Below are 26,149 nucleotides of genomic sequence, written 5' to 3'. Positions count from 1 at the left end.
TGCAGAGATCACAACCTGCAATTCCTTAAAGTGGAGCTGCACGTGAGGCCACCTCCAGATGGTGATCCCCCCAACAACTAAGACAGTACACATCTAAATTCGTGTTTAAAATTACATGTCTTCGTAACAAAGGTTTCTCTCCTTGTGTATTAATGACCATGTTTATGTGTGTGTTTAAAGTTTGGTAAACAGTATCATTAAGGCTAAATTCTTACTAGACAAAGTTAAATGAAAAAGGTTTTCAACGTAATTCTCATAAAGATAAAATTAACTTACATTTAAAGTCTGAGGTAAAAATTAGTTAACAATCAATATATTTTAACTAAGTTGGTCTAAACAAGACCTGCACACACCTAGGGTGTGTCTCCATCTTGAATGGGTATAACAAAAGTTTAAATAGACTTGTTGATATGTAAAACTCTCCATTACCTTCTCTTTTAGAAATGGTAGGTTACACAATGGCTATGCTAATTATTCTCATGCCTGAGGTTTTCTTTCCTACGCACACCTAGGGTGCGTCTCCATCTTGAATGGGTTTAACAAAAGGTTAAAAAGACGTTGTTGATATTTAAAAGTCTCAAATTCCTTCTCTATTAGAAAGTTTAGATTGCGCTGTGGTTATGCTAATAACAAGTTTTGTTTCATAGTAAGTAAATTGCAGCCAGCTGCCTTTGGGACTATAGGCCGTTCCCCATCCCCATGCAAATGTCCGTCGAGACATGTACACACCCCAGAGGCAAGAAATGCTTTTTTATTAAGCTGATAAAGTTTGCCCACAGAGGCAAAAAATGGCCCCCTCAGGCCTTCCCTTGGCAGCACACAGGTTCTTGTTACTTGCTTACATGTTTCTCCATGTTTGTGCCAGCTTCTTTTTAAAAAATGCCTGTATGATATAGGTTTCTGTTCACCCCATACCCCTGATACTGTGGTCATTTAGTTAAAAAGAAAAGGGGGAATTGTTGTATGCTTTACATTGGGTTGTTCTAGCTCTCCCCCTGCTAAGAAAATTGGTTCAGTCCTGCTAGTTTCGCGGGTCTGCTTGTCCCCACCCCAAGGAACCCCGAGAGAGTTCCAGAGTTCCAGAGTTCCAGAGTTCAAGAGTTCTTGGTGCCGCCATGTGAGAAGGAGGCAGGAGAGTTTTGTTTGGTGAATAGTTTGGTTTAGTTTATGAATCGTTGTTCCTGAATAAAGAAATATATCTTCCCTGCCCAGCCGTGTGACCTCGAGTCTCTGTCTACCACCACGACGCTTGCCTGGCCAGCTGGAGCCCCCGAATTTTAACAACACATCCCCTCCCCTGATAGCTTTCCCTTTCTCTATCCCTCTGGGAGCATGGACCCAGGGTCATTGTGGGTTTCAGAAGGTGGAAGGTCTGGCTTCTGAAATTGCTTCCTCATTGAACATGGATGTTGACTGGTCAATCCATACTCCCAGTCTGCCTCTCTCTTTCCCTAGTAGGGTGGGTCTCTGGGGAAGCAGAGCTCCAGGACACATTGGTGGGGTCTTCAGTCCAGGGAAGCCTGGCCAGCATCCTGATGGCATCTGGCAGCTGGTGGCTGAAAAGAGAGTTAACATACAAAGCCAAACAAATTGTTGAGCAATCATGGACCCAAAGCTTGGAATAATGGAGAGGAAGTGTTAGGGGGGTACTCACTGCAGACTCTAGTGTACTTCTGCTTTCAGGTATATATTTTACACTAGTTTATGGATAAGTGTGAACATATGCTCTCTCACACAGAACCTGGTCTATATCTAGGTTTTGGGACTTTGTTAGAAAGTGAAACACCTGAGATGGAATTAGAGAATACTATGAAAGGAAAGGTCTCATCTGAGTAATGAAGCTGAAGGGTTGTCATTCCACACCTGAAGTCTCTGGACACAGTCTGAGCTGAAGCATGTTGAGGTGGCAATCATTGCGTTGATTAGGTTGCGATCAGCTGATGCAATATTATTTGATATGGATTGGGAGAGGCATGCGGGAAAGTGGGCCCTATACTAAGGTTCCAGGACTGGGGGAAATATAGGCTCTCTAGTAGAGATGTGAGGTTCCTGCTATCTTAGGGTTCAAAAAGACAATGGATAGTTAATGTTATTATCACATTATTTGGTAATTGGGTTAACTTTGAAAAGTCCTTTTGTTAGAGTTTGCTGTATAGTACCCAGTATCTTGTATGTAGCTGTGCAATTGGTTGCTTCTGATCTGCTTGGTCTAGGCTTTTGAGAGAGTCTGCATCAAATGCACAGCCTATATATTAAAAAGACTCAGTCTGTGTTTTAAAAACTTCGAGACATACAATTAATTTTCCCCCTCTCATATTAATTGACTAGTGATTTATATGACTACACTTTACTAGGAGTGTACATAAACACCATTCCCACCACCAAAAGACTATGTCCCATCCCACCCACCCATTCCCACCCTTCAACAGCCCAGGAAGCTGCATGTCTACCCCTCACCATAGGGTTTTTACTTTGGTGCCCTACTCCATAATTAGTCAAATCCTGCTTTTAGTTTCCCTTTCAGATCTTCTTTCTCAGATTCTGTTGATGAGTGGGATCATCCCATACTCATCTTTATCTTTATGACTTAGCTCACTTAACATAATTCCTTCTAGCTCTGTCCAAGATGGGTCAGAGAAGGTGGGTTCATTGTTCTTGATAGCTGTATAGTATTCCATTGTGTATATATACCACAGCTTTCTCAGCCACTCATCTGTTGTTGGGCAACTGGGTTGCTTCCAGGTTTTAGCTATTATGAATTGTGCTGCTATAAACATAGGAGTACACACCTCTTTTTGGTTGGGTGTTATGGAGTCCTTGGGGTATAACCCCAGGAGAGGAATTACTGGATCATATGGAAGGTCCATGTCTAGCCTTCTGAAAGTTTTCCAGACTTCTCTCCACAGAGGCTGGACCAATTTACATTCCCACCAGCAATGCAAAAGGGTTCCTCTGTCCCCACAGCCTCCCCAGCATTTGTTGCTGCTGTCCTTTTTGATGTATGGCATTCTTACAGGAGTGAGGTGATATCTCAATGTTGTCTTTATTTGCATTTCTCTGACAATCAGTGACCTAGAGCAGTTTTTCAGATGTTTGTTAGCCTTTTGGATCTCCTCTGAGGTGAATGTTTTTTTTGTTCATATCCTCTGCCCATTTTTGAATGGGGTCATTTGCTTTTTGTTGCTATGTTTGGTAAGCTCTTTATATATTTTGGTTATGAGTTTCTTGTCTGATGTATGGCATGTGAAGATCTTCTCCCATTCTGTGAGGGGTCTCTTTGTTTGTTTAATAGTTTCTTTGGATGTGCAGAAGCTTTTCAATTTGATGTACTCCCATTGGTTTGTTTCTGCTTTAGTCTTTCTTGCAATTGGGTTTATTTCATCAAAGATGTCCTTGAGGTGTAGGTGGGAAAGTGTTTTACCAATGGTTTCCTCTAAGTATTTGAGTGTTTCTGGTCTGACATCCAGGTCTTTGATCCATTTGGAGTTGATTTATGTTTCTGGTGAGATAAAGTGGTTCAATTTCATTCTTCTGCATGTTGCAACCCAGTTTTCCCAGCACCATTTATTGAAGAGAGCCTCCTTCTTCCATTTAATACTTTGGCCCCCCTTATCAAAGATTAGATGTCCATAGGTGTGGGGCTTATTTCTGGGCTTTCAATTCTGTTCCACTGGTCTGTGTGCCTATTTTTGTTCCAGTACCATGCTCTTTTGATGATGATGGCTTTATAATATAGTTTGAGATCTGGGAGTGTGATGTCTCCATTTCTGTTTCTTTTCCTCAAGATAGTTTTGGTAATTCTAGGTGTTTTCTGGTTCCAGATAAATGAATGTGGTTTTTGTTCTATTTTCTTAAAGAAGCTTGGTGCAACTTTGATGGGTATTGCATTAAATTTGTATATGGCTCTGGGGAGAATATTTATTTTGATGATATTTATTCTTAATCCATGATCATGGGATATCTTTCCATTTCTTGGTACTAGTTTCTATTTCTTTGAGTAGCAACTCATAGTTTTCCATATACAAGTCTTTCACCTCTTTGGTCAACTTTATTCCTAGGTATTTTATTGATTTTTCTGAGACAGTAAATGGGAGTGATTTCTGGAGGTCTTCTTCTTCAGATTTAGTGTTTGCATAAAGAAATGCCACTGATTTTATACATTGATTTTGTAGCCTGACACCTAGCTATATTGCCTAATAACTTCCAGTAGTTTTCTGCTGAGGATTCCATCTTTCTTCATAACTGAATATTCCCTTGACTGTCTAGACTGTACTTCTTTTCTCCATCTATCCCTCAGTGGGCAGTTTGGTTGTTTCCACATCTTCGTGAGTGAGAAGAACAGCTGTCCAACAGGGGGATAACTAGATCCTAAAGAATCTCTCTCCTGCTGTCATTTGTTGAGACATTTTCATCCTGTCTCCCTCAACATCTGCACACATTATATCCCTGATGATAGCATACAACCCCCCCTCCACACCCTCTCCAAGGCTTTCTTCTACTTGTCCTTGAATGGCAGCCATGTTCACAGTTGTGTGTATCTCCATAAGAAGGAGGAGCCTTGTTTTCCTGTGTCTTCTAGTCATCTGTGATTTCTGTGATGTAGGCAGTTGCTTCATATAAGAGTTCCTTTCTTTTCTACTCCTGAGAAGGGACCTGCACTGCTCGATTTCCTAGCTTCAGCAAAGATGAGGGTCTTGAGTTCTGAGTGAGTTTCCCCAGGGCTCTGCACATGAACAGCACACTTCCTCTGTCCTCTGGGTGTTAGCTATGAGTCTTAGTCACATAGCACCTTTGTACCAATTCAGCAGGGGATTCACTACTATGATTTTATTTGGGTTTTTAAATTATTCTTTATTTGATAGGACAGAGAGAAACTGAGAAGGGAGAAAAGAGGGAGAGAGACAGAGAGACACCTGAAGCACTGCTCCACCACTCCTGGAGCTTCCCCACTACAGGTCTTTATGCGTGGTAACATGTGTACTTTACTGGGTGTGTTAACGCCTGCCCCCTAATAAATAAATCTTTAAGAAAATGAAGCAAACACACAAAGTCATCATGGCTGGATTTGCCTCCTGTCTCCTGTCTCTCCAGCAGTGAGTATGCAAGTTGGGTAAGATAGAGAGATAGAAAATAGGGTTCAGCTGCTAGAATGAGGACTCCTCTGTCTCCTGGGACTTCCAGCAACAGCAGTGAGGCCCATAACACATCTGGCAGCTGTTTTCAGGGTAGATCTTGGTTTTGGAGGGAGTTATACACACATACTATGTATATGTGCATGAGTACCTGCATGTGTAGCCTCTGTGCCCCCCCAGCCAGGTGGGGATGGAGCTCATTCACCACATGGAGGGCTCAGCTTCCCTGGGCAGCCCATTGGTAGAGGAAGCCACACCCTTCCTAGTCACATTAGAGTACAGATGGAGCAAGGTTGGAGTGACAGGGTCAGGCCTTTGGAGGAAGCAAGAAGGAGGCATCAGCATCAGAGAAATTTCTAGAGTGTAGCATGCAACTTGATCTTTGGGAGACAAGAGAAAAGAAAGAAACTAACAAAATAGTGTCAATGCTCACTAGATGGGCTGAGCGCTGAGCAGACAGCCTGGTTTGTCTGAGAGAAATATGAGTTCTGAAAAAAGCTATGCAGAGGTCCTGTGAGCCATCCAGAAGGAATGGCTCATACCAAAACAGGGCTGAAGCCGAGGCCTCATTCATGTGGCCTGTCCAGCCCAACTTGGAGAGGGTTGAAACAGCAGTACTAGCTAGAGACAAGACAGGTGTTTGTTTTGCTTTTTTTTTTTTTTTTTTTTTTTTCCTTTCAGGGAGTTGGCCTGCCACTGCTCTGCTACTTTTTCCTCCCTTCTGTTGCCTTTCCAGAACCAGAATGATGCATTCATAGCCCCACATACAATCAATTCTTCTCCTCCTCTGCTCTCTTATTTGTCATCTCTACACATTCTATGTCCATCTCTTTCCTTACCATGGGCTGTGGAATGAGGAGATGGGGGGTCTGTTCAGCAAAAGCCACCCTCACCTCTCTCAACTACAACGAACTGCAGGTGTGAGCAGCAAATTAGGGCAGAATTTGCATGATTTAGGACAGAATGAAAACAGGGTGTCTTGCCGCCAAAATTAACAGTCTCAAAATGGAGACAGCCAAACATGAGTGAAAGCACAAGTAAGTCTTTTTTTAAATATTTATTCATTTAGATCTACCAGCTTTTTCCAAAATAGAGACTGCAAATCTCATCTGCTGTATTCTTACCTTTAGTTTCCTGACTATTAAGCAATCTGTTCTGATTTATTTCTTTATGCTTTTTCAGTCACAAAATTGCAGTTGCTACCATGACACCAACCTGATTTCCCTGGTAGATGACCTCACCAATATACCCTGGAACCCCACTTCCCCAGGCCCCTGACCCACTGGGGAAAGAGAGGGCTGGCTGGGAGTATGGATCAACCTGCCAACACCCATGTCCAACAGCAAAGCAATTACAGAAGCCAGACTTTCCACCTTCTGCTCCCCATAATGATCCTGAGTCCATGCTCCTAGAGATAAAGAATAGGAAAGCTTACAGTATAGGAGATGGGATGTGGAACCCTGGTGGTGGGAAATGTGTGGAATTGTACACCCCTTATCATATGGTCTTGTTTACAATTACTAAATTAATAAAAATATTTATTTATTTGATATAGAAAAAGAGAATTGGAGAGGGGAGGAGGAAGCAGAGAGATACCTGTAGCACTGTTTCACTGCTCATGAAGCTTGCCCCCTGTAGGTGGGGACTGGGAACTTGAACCTGGCCCCATGAGCATGGCAATGTGTGTGCACTGCCAAGTGTGTCACTGCCCAACTACAGCACTACTGGGTCTCTCTGAGGAAGGAGGCCTAGGTGGCTATGCAGCTTAGAAACATGGACTAGAGGAAATGGTCAGTCAGCTCAACTTATGGTCCTTTTATGTTAGGTTCTTACTAGTAACATAGAAATAAGTCCAGGTTTCTTTCTTTCTGGTGCTCTCTGTGAAAAAAGACATTGAGAAAGAAGTTTCATTTCTTCCTGTGGGACTAGCATACCATATCTTTGTCACTTTTTAGTGTTTCCAGATGTTCCCATAAAAAGCCTCAGGAAACTTAACTTCTTTTTCCTTTCTTGCCTTTAAGATGTGTCAAATGGGTGTGTGGGTGGGTAGTAGCACATCCAAATAGAGTGCATACATCAGCACACAGACCTGGGTTCAAGGCCCACCCCCACCTGTAGGGGGGATGTTTGAGGAGTGGTGAAGCAGTGCAGCAGGTGTCTCTCCTCTCCCTCCCCATCTACTTCTTCCCTCTCAAATTCTCTCTGTTCTAATAAATAAATAATCAATTAATAAAGTAGTTTAAGGAGATGGATCAAATGACCAGTAGGTGCCCGCAAAATAGCTCAACTGGATAGTTTGCCTCCTTAGTCATCTATATGACCCAGGTTTGAGACTGGTCCCGGATGCTCTGGGGGTAACTTCAGTCTCTCTCTCTCTCTCTTCTCTCTCTCTCTCTTTCTCTCTCTCTCTCCCTCTCTCCCTCTCCCCTCCCTCCCCCTCCCTCCCTCCTCTTTCTTTAAAAGCCAGCTTTAAGCGGTGAAACCCTAGTGATGACAAAATAAATAAATGAATAATAAATTTTAAACATTGAAAAAATGGATGGCCATAGTGGGAAAAACAGGAATGTCATTTTAAAACTAATTTTCAGGGACCAGGCAGTGGTGCACCTGGTAGAGCACACACATACTATGTTTAAGGACCCAGGTTCATGCCCCTGATTCCTGCCTGAAGAGACAAAGCTTCAGGAAGTGAAGTAGGGCTGCAGTTGTCTATCTCTCTCTCCCTTCAAGATTTCTGTCTATCTTTATCCATATTTTTAAAAAAATTAGATGGGATTGAGAAAACCATAAAAGATAATGAGTACATAGTTACTATTGAAAAATTGCTTCAAAGAGTAACTCATAAGTGATTAGTTAGCAATGAATTGATACAGGAAAGTATCACATGCAAAGGAGGGGAGCAGGACTGGAACCCCAGGTGGTAAGAGCCTGAGTTCAGCTGACCTGAGGTGTAGAGCTTCACCTGCTTCTCTCTGCCACTGAACAGTTCTCAGGATACTAGTCCACCCAGTGGCTCTTTCCTGTGTGTGATTTCCCCCATCACCCCCCCCCCCCCCCCAGTGGTTCTCCCTCAGACTAGAGTCTCCTTTCACTTCCTTGGTTTGCAAAGGCTCCTGCTGGATTTTACTGTGGTCCTGATTTTCAAAACAGTCTGTGACACATAGTAGGTGTTCATTAAATACCTAAAGAGCAGATAAGGAGCTGAGGTGTTGAGAAAGTTCTTAGAGGATTAGAGGAGATGAGGAACATATCCCCCATCCTCACATCCTGAGGCTGCTCCCTCATTTCTGCCCCAAAGTATCATTAGCTGGGGGCCCTGGGGAAGGAAACAACTCACCAATGTGGGCCCTGAAGTCCCTGACCATGGTCAGTACTACAGTAGCCTTTCATAGGATTGAGTGCCAAGAATGCCAGATTTAGCATCCAAACAGTCACTGTGGGGGTGAGGAGGTTATTGGGATGGCTGCTCGAATTAATAGTGCCCACTAGACACAGTGAATGCTCCTGTCATCCAGGATGTGTAATCACCATAATGAGCCCTTCCTTACCTGTACCATTTTGGAACCAATAGCAAAATGACAAGACTAACTATTACAAAAATATTATAAGAGGCCAGTGATGATACATCTGATAGAGTGCACATGTGTAAGGACCTGGGTTCAAGCCCCTGGTCCCTTCCTGCAGAAGGGAAAATTTACAATGGTGAAGTTGACTGCAATTGACTTTCTTTCTCCTTTCCTTTGCTGTCTTCCCTTCATTCTCAATTTCACTTTTTTTGTCTTATCAAATACAAAAATATATTATTTATTTGTTTAATTCTTTTATTTATAGAAAGGAAACATTGACTAAACTATAGTATAAGAAGGGTACAACTTCACACAATTCCCACCACCAGATCTTTGTATGCCATCCCCTTCCACTGATAGCTTTCCTATTCTTTATCCCTCTGGGAGTATGGACCCAAAGTCATTGTGGGATGCAGGTTGAAGGTCTGGCTTCTGTCATTGCTTCCCTGCTGAACAAAAAATATTTTTAAAATGTCTGGGGAGATAGCATAATGGTTATGCAAAAATACTTTCATTCTGAGGCATCAAAGGTACCAGGTTCAATCCCCAGCACCACCATAGGCCAAAACTGGGCAGGGCTCTGGTTTCTCTCTCAACTCCCTCTCTCTCTGTCAATGTATCTCTTTCATTAAAATAAATAAAATGTTGTTTAAACAGGCTATCCCAACATTCAAAAATAAACTGCCAGAAAGCCAGCATGAGGTTTAATTTTCCTGTGAGCTGGAAAATTAAAATAGAAGGCAAGTTCAGCAGTGGGGGGGGGGGAGCTCAGCTGGTAGAACACAGGACTTGCATGCCTGAGGCTCTGGGTTTAATCTTCATTGTGGCATACACTGGAATGGTGCACTAACTCCTCTCTCTCTCTCTCTTTCTCTCTCTCTTCCTCCCTCCCTCTCCCTCTTCCACTCTCCCTCCCTTCTCTCTCTCTCAATATCTCTCTCTCCCTTTCTCATCTCTCTCTCTCTCTAACTAACGCTGAAACTAACTCTATGTCCCATGATATCAATATAATCAGTCTTAAGAAAAGCTGCATGCAGGTTCTGGAGTATGATCTTTGGGAAGTGTGTTGTGTGCTTAACTGGGGTGGGGTCCCAGTATTGTCCTCTGTAAATGTTTAGTGCCTATAGAAGCAGCTCCATTGCTACATCGGGGAGTTAGCATAGTACCGGGACCCCTACCCTTTGCTCTGGCTTAGGGTATCCTGTGATGTATATTTTCTGGTGTTTTTTTTCATCTTTTATTTATTATTTTCCTTAAATAACTAGTTTTCTATTAAACCTGAAGCCAGGGCTGGGGGTTGAGGGGGAGGGTATTACAAAGGGGCACAGCTCCCAGTAGGGCTGTGTGAGGAGGTCGGGGGCATGCAGGTGATGAATGGGTGCTTGTTGAGCAGGTGATGAACCAGCCCCCGTCATGTAATCCCCCATGAAAATGAAATGCTTCCCAGGCTCACCTCCCCACCTCCAGAAGATCATGAATAAAAAAGGATGCAGTGCACAGCCGACAGATGCCAGCCCGCCAAAAAGGACACTTCCTATAAAGACCGAGCCCTGGCTAACAGATGGACCCAAGATGTGAGATGCAGGAAGATTTACCCAGCTAAATAATTCACAGGCACGCCGGGCGCAGAGCAGAAGGTGCAGATGGGAAGGCAGGCCTGGCTTCCCTGCAAGCCCATTAGGTGCAGAGCTGTCTGCAGAGGCAGGGGGGCACAAAGGCCCCAAAAGGCCAGTGCACTACAAATGTTCTTCTTCTGGGAGATTCCCCCAAGGTCAAGAACACCTTGAAGAGAGAGCCAAGCTGGTGGCCTCTGGATATCCTTCCAGCCTGCCCAGCCCCAAGCATCTTGTGCTTTGTCTCCAGGAAGCCAGGAGGTCCACAGGCACTGTCCACCACCCTCCAGAGGTGGATATTCTGGGGCACAGCTTGTGAAGAGGGTGGTGACACTCAGAGGAGTGAGCCCACACTGGCTCTTTTACCTGCTGCTCTGGGCCCTCTGCCCACTCTTGGAAAGATTGGGTCTGCGTTAGCATGCAGGCATTTTTGTTGTTGTTGCTTGTTTGTTTTTATGATGTTAATTTTGTTTGAATATTTTTTTAAGAAAAAAAATTCTCGAGGGGCTAGGTGGTGATGCACCTGGTTGAGCACACCATGTTGCAATGCACAAGGACGTGGAGTTCAAGCCCCAGTCCCCCCCACCTGCAGGGGAAAAACTTCATGTGGTGAAGCAGTGTTATAGCTCTCTCTCTCTCCCTCTCTCTTTATCTTTCTCTCTCTCTCTCTCTCCCTCTCTCTTTATCTTTCTCTCTCTCTCTCTCCTCTCTCCCTTCCCTTTTGACTTCTGGCTGCCTCTATCCAATAAATAAATAATTTCAAAAAATCACAAAAATAATTTGCTGTATGTATTTTGCATAATCCCAGAGAGAAATCAAGAGGCAGGGAGAGAGAGAGAGAGACACCTGCAGCACTGTTTCACCACTTGTGAAGCTTCCTCCATGCAGTTGAGGACCAGGGGCTTGAACGATGTGCATCACTGCACAGCTCCTATTTACTTTATCTTAAAGAAACAGAAAAAGAGGAAGACAAAGAGAGAACACAGAGCACTGCTCAGCTCTGGCTTCTCTCTGGTGGTGCTAGAGATTAAACCTGGGATCTCAGAGCCTTAGGCCTGGAAGTCTTTTGTAGATCCCCAACCTCTGGGTTAGTCTTTATTAATTAGACATAGGCTTACCCATAACAAATAATCTATAATAAAATTTATATAATGTTATCTTTCATTTAATTTATTTAATTAGTTTAAATGGAAAAAGAAATTGAGGGGGAAGGGCAAGATATAGAAGGAGAGAGACACTTATAGACCTGCTCCACTGATCGTGAAGCTTCTCTCCTGAGGAAGGGACTGGGGACTTGAGCTGCAGTCCTTCTGCCTGGTTACATGTGCACTGAACCCATTGCACCACTTTTTTTTGGGGGGTGGGGTGTTTGCATGTTCTTTCTTCTTCTTCCTTCACTGCCAACTTTTTTTGTCACCAGGGTGACCAGTAGGGCTCAATCTTGCACATTGCTCCACTGCTCTCATTAGTCTTTTTTTTTTTCCTCACTAGAGTGTTAGATACACAGAGAGGAGAGACTGAAAATCATCAAGCACTGCTTCACTATTAGTGAAGCCTCCCCCTCTGCCAGTGTCCAAGTACATGCTAATGTGTGTGCTCTACTAATGAGCCTCTCGCCAGCCTGATCATGAAGCCCTTTCAATAACAGTCTCCACAACCTGAATGACTGTGCAAAATACAGCCTGCATGAGATCGAGCTCCCGACCAGAGCTAGGGTTCATTCTGCAATTCTAAAACAACTGCACACACTATCAAGTTCCTACCACACTCAGTATTTTGCCAGGACCAGTCTATGGTTCTAAAGTTGCCAGTAATGGAACTAACCAACTCAGTAAAATCACACTTACTTCCTTCAGTGTGTGCTAAAACTAAAAACCCAGGAACTGCGGTGTGCACCAGCTTAGATTCATGCCAAGTCTCTAAAGGATTTTCTTTTATTTGGAGACTATGTCCACACTGTTTTATGTCCTTTTATTGATTCATGATACTTTTTGAGTATTTTTTGTCTTTATCCTAAAGGCAGCAAGTAGTGAGAAGGCAAGCCTTACCTTTTATGAGATCTCTACACAAAGAAAAAGAAAGAAATAGCCCATGTATGCTAACTCTGCCCACCTACATACAATTGTTTTTCTTGCTAGCTGTATATGAGAGAGAGAGAGAAAGAGAGAGAGAGAGAGAGAGAGAGAGAGAGAGAGAGAGAGAGAGAGAGATGAATTAATGCCAGACCACATAGCACCAAAGCTTCCTCCAATTGGGCCTGGCTTGAAACTGAGTGGCTCACATAGCAAAGCAGTGCACTTTCTAGGTGAGCCATCTTGCCACCCCTCTTAGTAATTGTCTTCAGCTAGTTGATTTTGACATTAAAAGTCTTAGATCTGCTAGAGTAACTCCAGAAAGAAGACACATGGTGCTTTTGGGAGTTAGCACTGATTTTAAATAAACACTGTGGAAACAGCTTGCTACTTATTAAAAATCCTGTTTTGGCTGGAAAAAGGGCTAGAAAGATGGATCAGGGAAGATAGTAGCTCCCAAATATGGGAAAAGTGTATAAATATTGTTGAATATAAACCCCCATCAATTTGGTCTGGGGCCCATATTCAGCATAGGAGCCTATGTAACCTCCGCATCTCTGGTAGGTCTGAGCTTGCATTCTGTGGTCATGAGTAAGAACATTCCAAGTTGCACCAATTTCAGGACCCATTTTATTCAGGTGGTAGATAGAGTATGTTATCCAGCCTCCCTTTGAAGGATGGAACATTCTCTACCATTGTTGATTCATGTTGAGGGCAAGGTCCTATAGGGGCCCCCAGAGGAGTCCATTATGTTGTTCCTGATGGAGATGACCAGTTATAATGGAGAGAGGGATCTGTTAGAGGTCTAGGCTCGTCATGTCTGTGTGGGAATCCCAGGACTCCCTGACTAGGGCCCAGATTATGGGGTGGCCTGATAATGACTAAAGAGTAATCATTAAAGTATGCCAGTCTCTTGTCCTTATTCAGCTTTTGTAGTCCTTACTTTGATAAGGTTAGCTTTGGACTGACTGAAGGAAGTATAATAGAAAGTAGGTGAGGAGGGTATCTAGGTCTAAGTAGAAACTATTTGATTAGGTACTTTAAGGTGTCACTTTAGATCTTTCTATTGCTTGCTTCATTTATTGACTCACTGTAAACTATTGTGTACTTTTGCTTTCAGGTATATATTTTGCCCTAATTTATGGATACATGTGAATGTATGCCCTATCTCATGCCAGGTTCCAGATGGTACTCTGATGCCAACTGGACTTCCCAGGGCAGATGACCCCACCAATGTGTCCTGGAGTCCCACTTCCCGAGAGCCCTGCCCCACTAGGGAAAGAGAAAGACAGGTTGGGAGTATGGATCAAATTGTCAATGTCCTTGTTCAGCAGAGAAGCAATTACAGAAGCCAGACCTTCCATCTTTTGCACCCCATAATGACCCTGGGTCCATATTCCCAGATGGTTAGAGAATAGAAAAGTGAGGGCTGGTGATAGCACAGTGGGTTAAGTGCACATTGTGTAAAGCATAAGGACCTAATGATCCCGGTTCGGGCCCCCAGCTCCCCACCTGTAAGGTGGTCGCTTCAAAAGTGGTGAAGCAAGTATCTTTATCTCCTCCTTTCTGCCTTCCTGTCCTCTCTTGATTTCTCTCTGTCCTATCCAACAACAACAACAGCTATAACAACAATAACAACCACGGCAAGGGCAACAGCAATGGTAACAAAATGGGAAAAATATCCTCCAGGAATAGTGGATTCTTAGTGCTGGCACCGAGCCCCTTGATAACCCTGGAGGCAAAAACAAAAACAAAACAAAACAAAACAAAAAAAGAATAGGAAAGTTATCAGTGGAGACGATGCGATATGGAGTTCTGGGGGTGGGAATTGTGTGGAATTGTACCCCTCTTATCCTATGGTCTTATCAGTGTTTCCATTTTATAAATGATATTTTTTAAATCCTGTTTTTAATGTCTATACAAAAAATTCAAATCACAGCGAATTCTCAGTTCTCCCTTTCCTTAAATCATCAATCCAGAGACTCTGTATTTCTAATTAATTTCCACTAGGCAGCAGCTGCCGAGACTTCCCTCCCCTCCAACCTCACTCTGACAACTGTTCTCAGGGAATAACTTAAAACACATCAGGAACAGAAACTCTGGAAAAGAGCTAAGGGGACATCCCCCACAGCCCGGGGAGCATCACTGCTTAGTCATTTTGCATTTATTCAGTTAGTTGATAAGAAACAAATGTATTTACAGAGAGCTCCAGGACCTGTGGTGCAATTTCAAATCAATTACTTCCTTCTTAGCTTCTGTGTTGCTTGCTCTGAATCCCTTCTCTATTAGCACTTGTGATGGTGGTGGTGGTGGTGTGTGTGTACAGTGATGATCTGGCAACAATTTTTTCTTCAGTATTTCTCGTGATTGTCTTGAGTTCCCTTTTTACACACACACACACACACACACATTATATATATATATATATATACATATATATGTATACATACATATATATGTATATATATATATATATATAGAGAGAGAGAGAGAGAGAGAAGAGAGAGAGAGAGAGAGAGAGAGGGACCATAACACCAAAGCTTTCTTCAATGTGGTGGGGGCCAGTCTTGAACTTGGGTCTCACAAATGACATAGCCCCATATTATGCAGGTGAGTTATATAAATATATATTTACTAATGATTTTAAAAAGTAGTTTTCAAGGTTATGATATTATAGGAGCCTTGTTCCATAGTGCACCTACCACCAAAGTTTTGTGCTGCCCAAGCCTCTGATTAACCACACAGCATCTTAGAGATGTGACAAGTAGCACACCTGGTAGAGTTCATATATCTCCATGCATAAGGATCCAAGTTCAAGAACCAGGCCCCTAACTGCAGGGTGGGGGGAAGCTTCACAAGAAATGGAGCAGATGTCACTCTCAGGCAGAAGTTGAAAAACAAGATCAGAATAGAAAGCATAAGTAGAACCTGAACTGGAACTGGCATATTATACCAAAGTAAAAGACTCTGGGTTGGGTAAGGGGAATAATACAGGCCCCAAAAGTATGACAGAGGACCTAGTGGGGGTTGTATTGTTATGTGGAAAACTGGGAAATATTGTGCATGTACAAACTATTGTATTTACTGTTGAATGTAAAACATTAATTCCCCAATAAAGAAATTTTAAAAAGAAAGAAAGAAAGAAAGGAAGAAAGAAAGAAAGAAAGAAAGAAAGAAAGAAAGAAGGAAAGAAATGGAGCAGGGCTGTAGGTGTCTCTGTTTCTATTTCCTTCTTTATCTTCCCCCTCTCAATTTCTCTCTGTCTCTATCCAAAATAAGTTAAAAAATAAATAAATATATTTAAAAATATTTATTTTATTAAAAAGTCTTAGGGGTAGTTTGAGTAATTTTTAAATTATCTTTATTTATTTGATTGAGGCACCTAGAAATCAAAAGGAAGGGAGGGGGAGATACAGAGACACCTGCATCCCTGTTTCACCATTTGTGAAGCTTTCTTCCTGCAGGTAGGGACCAGGAACTTGAACCTGGGTCCTTGCACACTATAACATGAGTGCTCAAGCAGGTGCACCACCACCCGACCCCAACTCATTTCTTTAAGTTCATGTGATTCAGTTATTCATGAGCACCTTTATGGACCCACAGGCAACTCAGTGTGTAGTCCTGTGAGACATGAACTTAGAAGCCTTGGCCATGCCACTGATCTGGGCTATCACTGCTTCAGTCATGAGCAAGGTCATATGTCGTGGTGAGATGAATCCTCTATTTGCTCCCAATATAACCTCCTTGCATGCACCATGGAACCATCTGACCATTCTTCATGTTACAGCAGGCTTTTGCTTCAACCCAACCCAATCAGTTCTTTACTCTCTTTCTCTCTTTTTTCTTTCTTTCTTTCTTTCTTTCTTTCTTTCTTTCTTTCTTTCTTTCTCTCTCTCTCTCTCTCTCTCTCTTTCTTTCTTTCTTTCTTTCTTTCTGTATTTCCTCCTTCCTTCCTTTTCCTTCTCCTTTACTTCCCTTTCTTTTCAAATGTTTACCTATTTATTTATTTGACTACTAGTGAGTTATAAGACTGCAAGATTACAGTGTATAATTCTACATCACACCCACTGTCACATTTCTGTATCCCCACCCACCTACTTTCCAAAGAGAACCATCATAGCTCTTACAAGTCTTAGAAACTGTTTGCTTCTGGTTTTGTTTGTTTTGTTTACAAGTTCCTGTATGCCAGTGATATATATTCCACAGATGAGCGAAACCATCTGGTAGTTGTCTTTCATCTCTACTTATTTTGCTAAGCATAATCATCTCTGTTCCATCCATTTTTTCCAAAGGATACCAAGTCACTTTTTTATTGCAGAGTAGTATTCCTTGGAGTAAATATAATTTCTTTATACAGTCATTTGGGCATTTAGGCTATTTCCACTGTATTTATATTATAATAATGCAATTTTGAACATAAACATTAGCTCCTTTTTCAGTTCTCTCTCTCTTCCTACTCCTTCTTTTTCCTCTCCTCCTCCTCTTCTCCCTCCTCCTTCTATTTCTCCTCCTCATTTTCCTTCTCCTCCTCCTTCTTCTTCAAATGAGAGTCAGAGGCAGAGAGAATGCAAGAGACCACAGAACCAAAGCTTCTTTCAATATGGTAGGGACCAAGCTCGAACCTGGGTCCCAACCATGTCAAAGCAGCACGATATCTAGGTGAGCCATTCCTCTAGTTCTCACCTGATTGCCTCACAGAAACAGGAATGGCAGCTCTTGGTCTCAGGCCATTGCTGAGGTGAGAAGGGGGAACTGTGTTGATTCACTCTCTCACAGTGACATGCTTGAGGTCACTAAGGCAGTTCCTTTAAGCTCTGGTGTGGAAGCACTGAGTGTCTTGGCTCTCCGAAGCTGAGGGAGCCTCACATGCTGTGGAGAAGGCTGGACATTTGCTGTTACCTGAATCATGCTCCCCTTCATCCACCTCACCCCCACCAAAGAGCCCTATATTCTGGTTCTTTCTAGAATCTCATCACTATCTAGTCATATCATCCCCCATAAATCAAAAGAGAAAATCATGAAGAAAAAAAACCTACCCCATAGCTTCCTGGGTTCCCAGCTGACAGAACCTGGTGAACAAACATCACACTCTCCTTAAAGGTTTCTGTCATGCAGGTTGTGGCAAGTTATAAATTTCCCCTCCTGCTTGCCACTCCAGATGTTTCCCGCCTTGGTTTCAAAAATTCAATTTGCTGAGACCTGTTACTTGAAAACGTGATAGTAAACTTTAACAACAGCGATAAAATATTTATAGATGCCAATATTGTTTTTTAAAGACTTATTTATTAACATGAGAGAAAGGGGAGGGAGGGAGAGAGAGAGAGAGAGAGAGGGAGAGAGAGAGAGAGAGAGAGAGAGAGAGAGAGAGAGAGAAATAGCATAATACTATCACATGCTATGCCACAGACTGAACTAAGGACTTCCAGCTTTTAATTTCAATGCTATAGCCACGGTACCACCCACAGACCACAGAAGATTGATTTATTATTTTTTTCACAAACACCATTCCCACCACCAAAAGTCTGTGTCCCATTCCATCCCCCCCTTCCCACCACCACCCCACTTCCCTACCCCAGACCCGTGAAGCTGAACATTAACCCTCATCCTCAACCCAGGGTTTTTACTTTGGTGGCCTACTCCAGATTGATTTATTTTTAAAGAGTTCTGTGAAATATGTCCTGGGCAGTGGTATCCTGGTACAGTGCACACACTTACATGTACAAGGACCTGGGTTCAAGCACCTGGTCCCCACCATCACAATCAGTGAGTCAATACTGCGTGTGTCTCCTCTTTCTTCTATCTTATCTCCCCCTTTTCCCCTAAGTTTTCTCTATCTCTATCAATAAAAAAGGGGGAAAACAAAAGAGAGAGAGAGAGAGAAGGGGGAAGACCACTGGAAGAGGTGGATTTGTCTTATAGGCACTGAGACTCAGCAACAATCCTGATGGCAATAGATAAATAAGTAAACAAGAATTCTTCTGAGAAAGAGAAAACAGAATTTTTTTTTCTGATTGACTAATGGCAGTGTATGATTATATATATATATATATATATATATATATATATATATATATATCCACAAATGGTTTACAGCAGTGCTAATCTTATGAATGTAACTAGCCCCTCAGGTGTCTACCCCACACAATGCTTAGTGTGTTTTTCTTAAATATAAATGAAAAAATTTGGTTCCAGACACTGAAGAATACACCATGTAAGTAAGCAATCAATACACACAAAGATGAAAAGTGGGATGAGATAAGAGATGAAAGGAGTGAATGAAGGGAGGGAATTGAGAAAAGAAAGTGAAAGAAAGAAAAAACAAGAAGAAAAATAAAAAGGAGGCAGAAATATTTAAAGAAAAAACAGTGATAGTCACAAGGAATAGAAAGAATTAGCTTTGAAATAGATGAAAATTACATGAATGAAACAAGATCAGGAACTATCAAAAAGTAATGTATACCCAAAAGAACTTTTAAAATACATATTTTATTTATTTTTAATGAGCTACAGATAGAGATATTAGAGCACTGCTAAGCTCTGACTTCTGGTGGTGCTGGGACTGAACCTGGGGCCTGGGAGAGTCAGCCACAAAAGTCTTTTTGTTGTAGAACCATTATACCATCACCCCAGCCCACTTCCAGAACTTTTTGAAAAGCAGAAAATAGTGTGCAAACAAGATCCCAAGTTTGAACCCAGCACCTCCAATAACCAGAACTGAGCAGTGTGATGGTTAGGAACAAAAAAGAAAATAAAAAATAATACTTAAATAAGTTAATAGATAAAGTAAAAAAAATGGCAATTGAATAAACATCAAGAAGATATTATAAAATTAAAGCTTACATATGTAAATCATAACATCTGAATAATAGGAGATCTAGAAAGAAAACAAGAATATGAGGGGAGATCTTGCTTCTTGCTTCCAAAGTAATAATATATTTCCCCAAACTCAAGAGAAATCTCACATAGAAACAGCCTGTTAACAATTGATTGACATTGTCAGAAGTGCATTGTAACTGAGGTGATCAACCTGGTATAGCTTAGAAACCCAAGAGTGACCCAGTTTTAAAATAATTTTTATATTTATTTATTATTTATTTATTGGATAGAGACAAAAAGAAATTGATAGAGAAAGAGAGTTAAGAGATGGAGAACAAGAAAGAGACATCTATAGCACTGCTTCAACCACTCATGTAGCTTCTGCTCCTGCAGGTGGGGAACCAGGCTTGACTCCTAGTCCTTGAACCTGCGAACATGTGAGCTCATGCACGTGTGCCTCTGCTCAATCCTGACTCAGACAGTTTTTGAAAAGATACAAAGAAGTCTCAGATGAGCCAGGTGAATGAAGTGCCCTTATCACCAAGCACAAGGACTTGGAATAAAGCCCCCTCTCCTCACCTACCAGGGGGATACTGTCCATTAATAAAATGGGGGAAAATAGTTTCCATTAGCAGTAGATTCATAGTGCTGGCACTGAGCCCCAGTGATAACTCTAGTGGCAATAACATTGAAAAATAAATAAATAAATGTCTCAGAGAAAAGAGCAAGATTCAGTTCACTTTATAGAAACAAAAGCCAAGAGAAAAATCAGACAGAAAAGAGGAAGATCTTTTCAGTTAAACTACAAGAAGGAAGCAGAGGATGAAGAAACCCTCAAGAGCAACATGTCCCACCCTCTTCCTTCCCAAACACATACCCAAGAACACCTTCCTAGCTGCTACTGGAAGATATCCAACTCCCACACAGTAGAGAAACTAAGAGGGCTAGGTGATGGTGCACTTGGCTGAGCATCCACCTTATGGGTGCAAGGACCCAGATACCCACCTGAAGGGGGTAAGTAATGAGGCATGTGTCTCTTTCACTCCTTCTCTACCTCCCCTTCCTTTCTCATTATTTGTCTGTCTCCATAAAATAAAATAAATAAATTCATTTAGAAGAAAGAAAGCTACTAGGGATGGATAGAAACAGGCTGGGGGTATGGATCGTCCTGCCAATGTTCATGTCCAGTGGAGAAGAAATTACAGAAGCCAGACCTTCCACCTTCTACATTCAAAAAATAATTTTGGTCCATAATCTCAGAGGGGGAGAAATGCAGATGACCAGAGGTTTCTGAACTCCAATTTGATCAGGACCTAGAGAAAGAAAAAAAAAAAAAAAAAAAAAAGAAGGAAGGACACTCAAAAGTAGTAGGTGTAGTACCATAGAAAAAATGGACAAATACATATAAATATATATAGTTATAGAAATAAAAGTCATCTCATATCTTTGATCTTGGGAGAATAGTTTCCAATGGAGGGAATGGGGACACAGAACTCTCATTATTTTGTAAACCAGTATTAAATTACTAATAAAAATTAAATATACACATGTACATATAAATGTAAACTCCAAATGTAATCTTGTTTTAAAAACAAGTTGTTAAATGTTCAAAGAGAGAGAGAAAGAGAGAGCGAGAGAGAGAAAGAGAGAGAGACTAAAGGAAAAAGGAGGAGGAGAAGGAGCTAAGCTTCCCCATGGGGACCAGGGAAGTGCCAGCAATCGAGTTCCAGGACAATTATTCCAGGATGACATCACTCAGACAGTCCAGAGGTCAGACCTTCTGAGGGGGCACAAAAAAGGGGGACAATTGAAGCCCCCCAAACTATCAAACAAAATAAAACAAATTAATCTGATGGCTTTTTCTCTCATTAGAAGCATGAGGAGCAATCAATCAGATAGATGTCTGCACTCAAAATCATCATGAGGTCCTAGGTGAGGATCAGCCAGCTTGGGGCCAACAGGTAACTCACCCAATATAATGCACATGTGGTCATGTGCAATGACCCAGGATCCAGGCAGGGCCACCACCGGAGTGGCAGGAAGACTCGTAAGTGGTAGAATGGCACTATGGTATCTATCCCACTCTCTCTGCCTCTTGCTCCCTCTCTGTCTCTCTTTGTCTTTTTCCCCCTCTCTGTCTCCCCCCACCCACCCCTGTAGCTACTGGAAAGGTAAAAAAAAAAAAAAAAAAAAAAAAAGCCAATGGAAATGATGGAGTTTTGCAGATACCAAGCTCCTGCAAGAAGAAAAAAGAGAGAGAGAAAGGAAGAAAGAAAGAAAGAAAGAAAGAAAGAAAGAAAGAAAGAAAGGAAGAAAGAAAGAAAGAAAGAAAGAAGCAGAAAGAAAGAAAGAAAGAAAGAAAGAAAGAAAGAAAGAAAGAAAGAAAGAAAGAAAAAGAAACAAAGAAAGAAGGAAAGAAGGAAGGAAGGAAGGAAATAGGTAATGATTTTGCTAGTAAGAGACTGAGAAATAAACAAACACTAAGCAACAAAAGACTGTTCCAAGTGTAAATGAAGTTACAGAGTACTCTTGGGCTAAGCTGGAAGAACAGGATCCTCATGGCTTAAGTCACTAAGAATTATGAAATGATTACTTTGCAAATGGTTTGGGTGACAGGCTTGTGTTAACATGTTTGTGCAAGAGAGAAAGCACAGCCTCCCCTTTTCCTGTGATGAAGTAGAAAAAAAATAATAATGTCCCAAAGTGAAAAATGTAAATTGGTGATTGTGTAATATGGAAATCAGCTCTGGAAGACACTATTGGCATGTTGCTTCTTGGAAGTGAGTCAAGAATGCCTGTGTTTGGGCACTACTATGTTTCATCATATTTTATAGGGACATTTATTTATTGAAATAATTATATCTACTTTATTTTTCTAGAAAGAGGCAGAGAGAGTGTAAAAGAAACCACAGCTCTGAAGTTTCCTCCAGTGCAATGGGGGCCAGGCTTAAACTTGAGTTTCTCACATAGCTGAGCAGTCCTCTTTCCAAGTGAACTAGCTTGTTGGCTGGCTCCAGGCCAATGTTTTCAGACATAATAAGACAGAGCAACAGAAAGGAGAGAGGGCACAACAGCACAGCTTCTACTTCACAGTGGTGTGGTAGAGGCCAGGCTCAGTGGATCCTGTCTATGGCCAAGCAGGCACCTTTCCAGGGAAGTCCCTTCACTGGTCCTGTGCAGCTGTTACAGCTGTAACAAGGCCAGGTTTCAGCCTGCATACTGCAGTCTACTAGTATGTCAAGGGAAGGTCACAAATGCTGTTGTAAATAAGTAAAGAAATTAGGAAACAAAAAGACTAGCTTACTTTTAAAATTCATTGTAAAGAAAGAAGTAAAATGGATTACTTGGCCAGCTTTACAGAGTCATCACAATAATATGTCACAGCCATGTAGACCTACATCCAGCAGTAAGTAGTGCCTAATCAGGGGCTAGGAGCAGTACTCCTGGTTGAGCACACATGTTACCATGTCCAAAAACTTGAGTTCAAACCCCCAGATACCACCTGCAGGAGGAAACTTCACAAGTGGTAAAGTAATGATGCAGGTCTCTCTCTCTCTTTGTCTGTCTCTTTCTCTTTCTCTCCCTCTCTATTTCCCCCTTCCCTCTCTGATTCTATCCAATAAACAAATAATAAAAAAGAAGTGCCCAATCCCCAATCAAATAAAATAATTATGCATATAAATGAGAATATCTTTAAAAAAAAAGACCAGGGAAGATAACATAATATATAGTAATTATTTAAAAGGTTTCCTTGCCTGCAGTTTCAAGGTCTCAAATTTAATCCCCAGCACCTCCATAAATCAGAGATCAGCAGTACTCTGGTAATTAAAAAGAAGTGCCTGAATTTCCATTGTAAACAAATACTTTACAAACACACATACACACACACATACCTCTAACTGTGAACACATAAGTCAAGTGAAGCAGAGAACAGAGTTTTGTTAAGTGGTTCACACATACAGACTTCATCCATTCCTTCTCCCAAGATATTCCACACCAGATGCTGCCCAACACCTCAGAGATCCCAGTATTACAAAACTCTCCCCATGACATCCAGATAGCAAATGATAATTAATAATAATGATGATGATAATAATAAATAGTGCAGCTGAGGAAGTGGTTTAGCAGGTAGAGCATAGGTCTTCCATGCCCGAGTTCCCTGGTTTGAGATTTGTTATTGCCTAGGTTGCAATAATACTCTTGTCCCCTGCATAGAAATAAAGTAATCTGGAGCAGGAGAAATACCACAATGGTTATGCAAAATGATTCCCATGCCAGAGGCACCAAGGGTCCCAGGTTCAATACCCAGACCACTACAACTCAGAGCTGAGCAGTACTCTGGTAAAACAAACAAACAAATGAATCTATAAAATGATGAAAAGGTGAATCTTGGTTGCTGGGTGCTTTAAGCCAAAATGGTGGGACTTGGGTCTAGCTCTCTCCAAAGCAGACCATTGGAATTACAGTGGCTTCTGAAAATGTCATTTTGTCTCTCTCTGGCCATGTGAGAGAACTGGAGAAGCTGAGATCAATGTTTACTTTGAACTCAGGCCAGTGTAACTGCTCACTTGGATAGTGTACTGCTTTGCCATGTATACAACAGAGGTTCAAGTCTGGCCCCACAGCATTGGAGGAAGCTTCACTGCTGTGGTTTCATTCATTCTCTGCCTCTCTGTCTCTATATAAATAAATGAAAGAGAGAGTGAACTAGAACATTATTCAGCTCTGGTCTAAGGTGGTGCTGGGGATGGGACCTGGGACCTCTTGCATGCAAGTCCTGTGTACTAACTCTACTCCTCCCCCCCCCCACCCACCCCCACCCCGTACTCTCACCTTCTTATCCAGCATGGCCTAGTTAAAAGCTCTCAACCCTGAGGCAAGAAACGGACTATAAACTTCACTGTCACCTCTCACTCCCTTTTCTCCACCTCCATGTGGATTATTTAAATGCAAACAGTATTAAATGGTGCCAGTTCCTTCACTCCAGTCACACTTTCTCTTAAAACAAGAGACTAATGGAGGTTGGGTGGTGGGAATTGTGTGGAGTTGTACCCCTCCTACCTTATGGTTTTGTTAATTAATCCTTTCTTAAATAAAAAAAAAAAGGCCTCTAGGGAAATCACATGTAAAAAGCTATGTTAATAAAGCTCTCAGGTACAAATTTATACTAGAAAAAAATAAAAGTTCGGAGACACAAAGCCCAAGAGACTGCAAGTCTTGTACAAGCAACCTTATTCCTACTATTCTATAGAAAATAGTTTTCACAGCTTAATGAGTGATGGGGGGTATTATGCAAAGCATAAATGAATTAATGTTACTGGGAAAAATGTTAAGCTTTGAGGTTTACAAGGTTTTCTCATGTTCCCACCTATTGGCCAAATATGACAGCTTGGCTTTTTTTTTTGGGGGGGGGGGGGCTTTGAGTATTAGACTAGTCGTGTATCCACAGGCATGAAGATGGTGTTTCCACATTCTAGACTGATCCTTTAGCTCAGGAAGACAATCCCCTCTATGGGCTGGCTCTGTAGTCATCATGCTCAGTGTAGACCAGTTGCTGACCAGCCTTGAGTCCGAAGCCACATGCTTCAAGTGGCAGAAAGCAGGTTCAAAGTCAGCAACCTAGAGAGGACAACTCATTGGCATTGTCTCACTAGACTACTTACCCATACTTCCCCAGTTGTTTTGTGTACACATAAATCCACTTTGACCATGTGTGTGACCCAGGTTTGGGCCCAGCCTTCACCACATGGAAGGAAGTTTTAGTGCTGTGGTTTCTTTCATGCTCTCTGTAGGCCTCTCTTTAAAGAGGTGGGGGGTGGGAGCTAGCAAAATAGTTCACTTATAGTGTACTGTTTTGTCATGTGCACAACCCCAATTCAAACCCATCCTCCACTGCAGTGAAGGAGGGCTGCTTCTGCTCTGTGGTCTTGTTCACTCTCTCTGCCTCTCTGTTTGTTGCTTCCAGAGAAAGAAAGAGAGAGAGAGAGAGAGAGAGAGAGAGAGAGAGAGAGAGAGAAAGAGAGAGAGAGAGGGGAGAAAGAAAGAGGAATGAGAGGAAGGAAGAAAAAGAGGAAGAAAGGAAAGAGGAAGGGAGGGACAAGAGAAAGGAAAGTTTAGAAAATAAGGCAAGAAGAAAGAGGGAGGGAGGAAAAGAAAAAGGAAGGAAGGAAGGAAGAAAGGAAGGAAGGAAAGAAGGAAAGGTTGGAGAAGATGGTTGAAAAGGGAGGAAATGGAGAATCTAGGTGGCTGGATTGCAAGAAAGAGCCAGGGCAGGAGAGCTGGGCTGGTTGGCAGCCATCTGGAATGGACTATACACTCACTCCATCCATCCATCCATCCATCCATCCATCCATCCATCCATCCATCCATCCATTCATCCATCCATCTATCCATCTATCCATCCATCCATCCATCCATCCATCCATCCATCCATCCATCCATCCATCCATCCATCCCTCTGTTGGAGGGGACTCTTTCCTGGAGTTCATCAGCTGTCTGTGGTGTGGTGATTAATCATTCATGTCAGGAGCCCTAATCCCATTCAGTGGAAAACAAATGCAGCAGTGCCTGGCCCCTGTCTGCCCTGCACTTTGCTGTGCTTGCCTGCCTAGGAAAAAGATAGTTTTCCAGGTGTCTCCACTGTGTGAACACCAAGGGCTGGACCTCATGTCAGAGGTGTCCTCTAATCCCCAGAGCCCTACAGGCTGGGAGCAAACTCACTAGCAGGAAAGGTCAAGGCCTGCCAATCCAGCAAATGAAAAGTACACAGTTAATTCTCTTTCCCAAAGAGAAAAGTAGTGTGGGGTGCCTATTAAGGCCCCTTCCTTTAAGACCAGGGACTCCCCAACCTTCCCTGCAAACCTCACTGACTCTGTCTCCCACCTACCTCTGTCCCCACGATGGGCAAGTGCTGCAGTGCTGCTTTTTTTAACTTCCAAAAAATATGTTAT

This window comes from Erinaceus europaeus, chromosome 9 (genome assembly GCF_950295315.1).
Source record: "Erinaceus europaeus chromosome 9, mEriEur2.1, whole genome shotgun sequence".
Classification (NCBI taxonomy): Eukaryota; Metazoa; Chordata; class Mammalia; order Eulipotyphla; family Erinaceidae; genus Erinaceus; species Erinaceus europaeus.
This window is presented reverse-complemented; position numbering follows the sequence as displayed.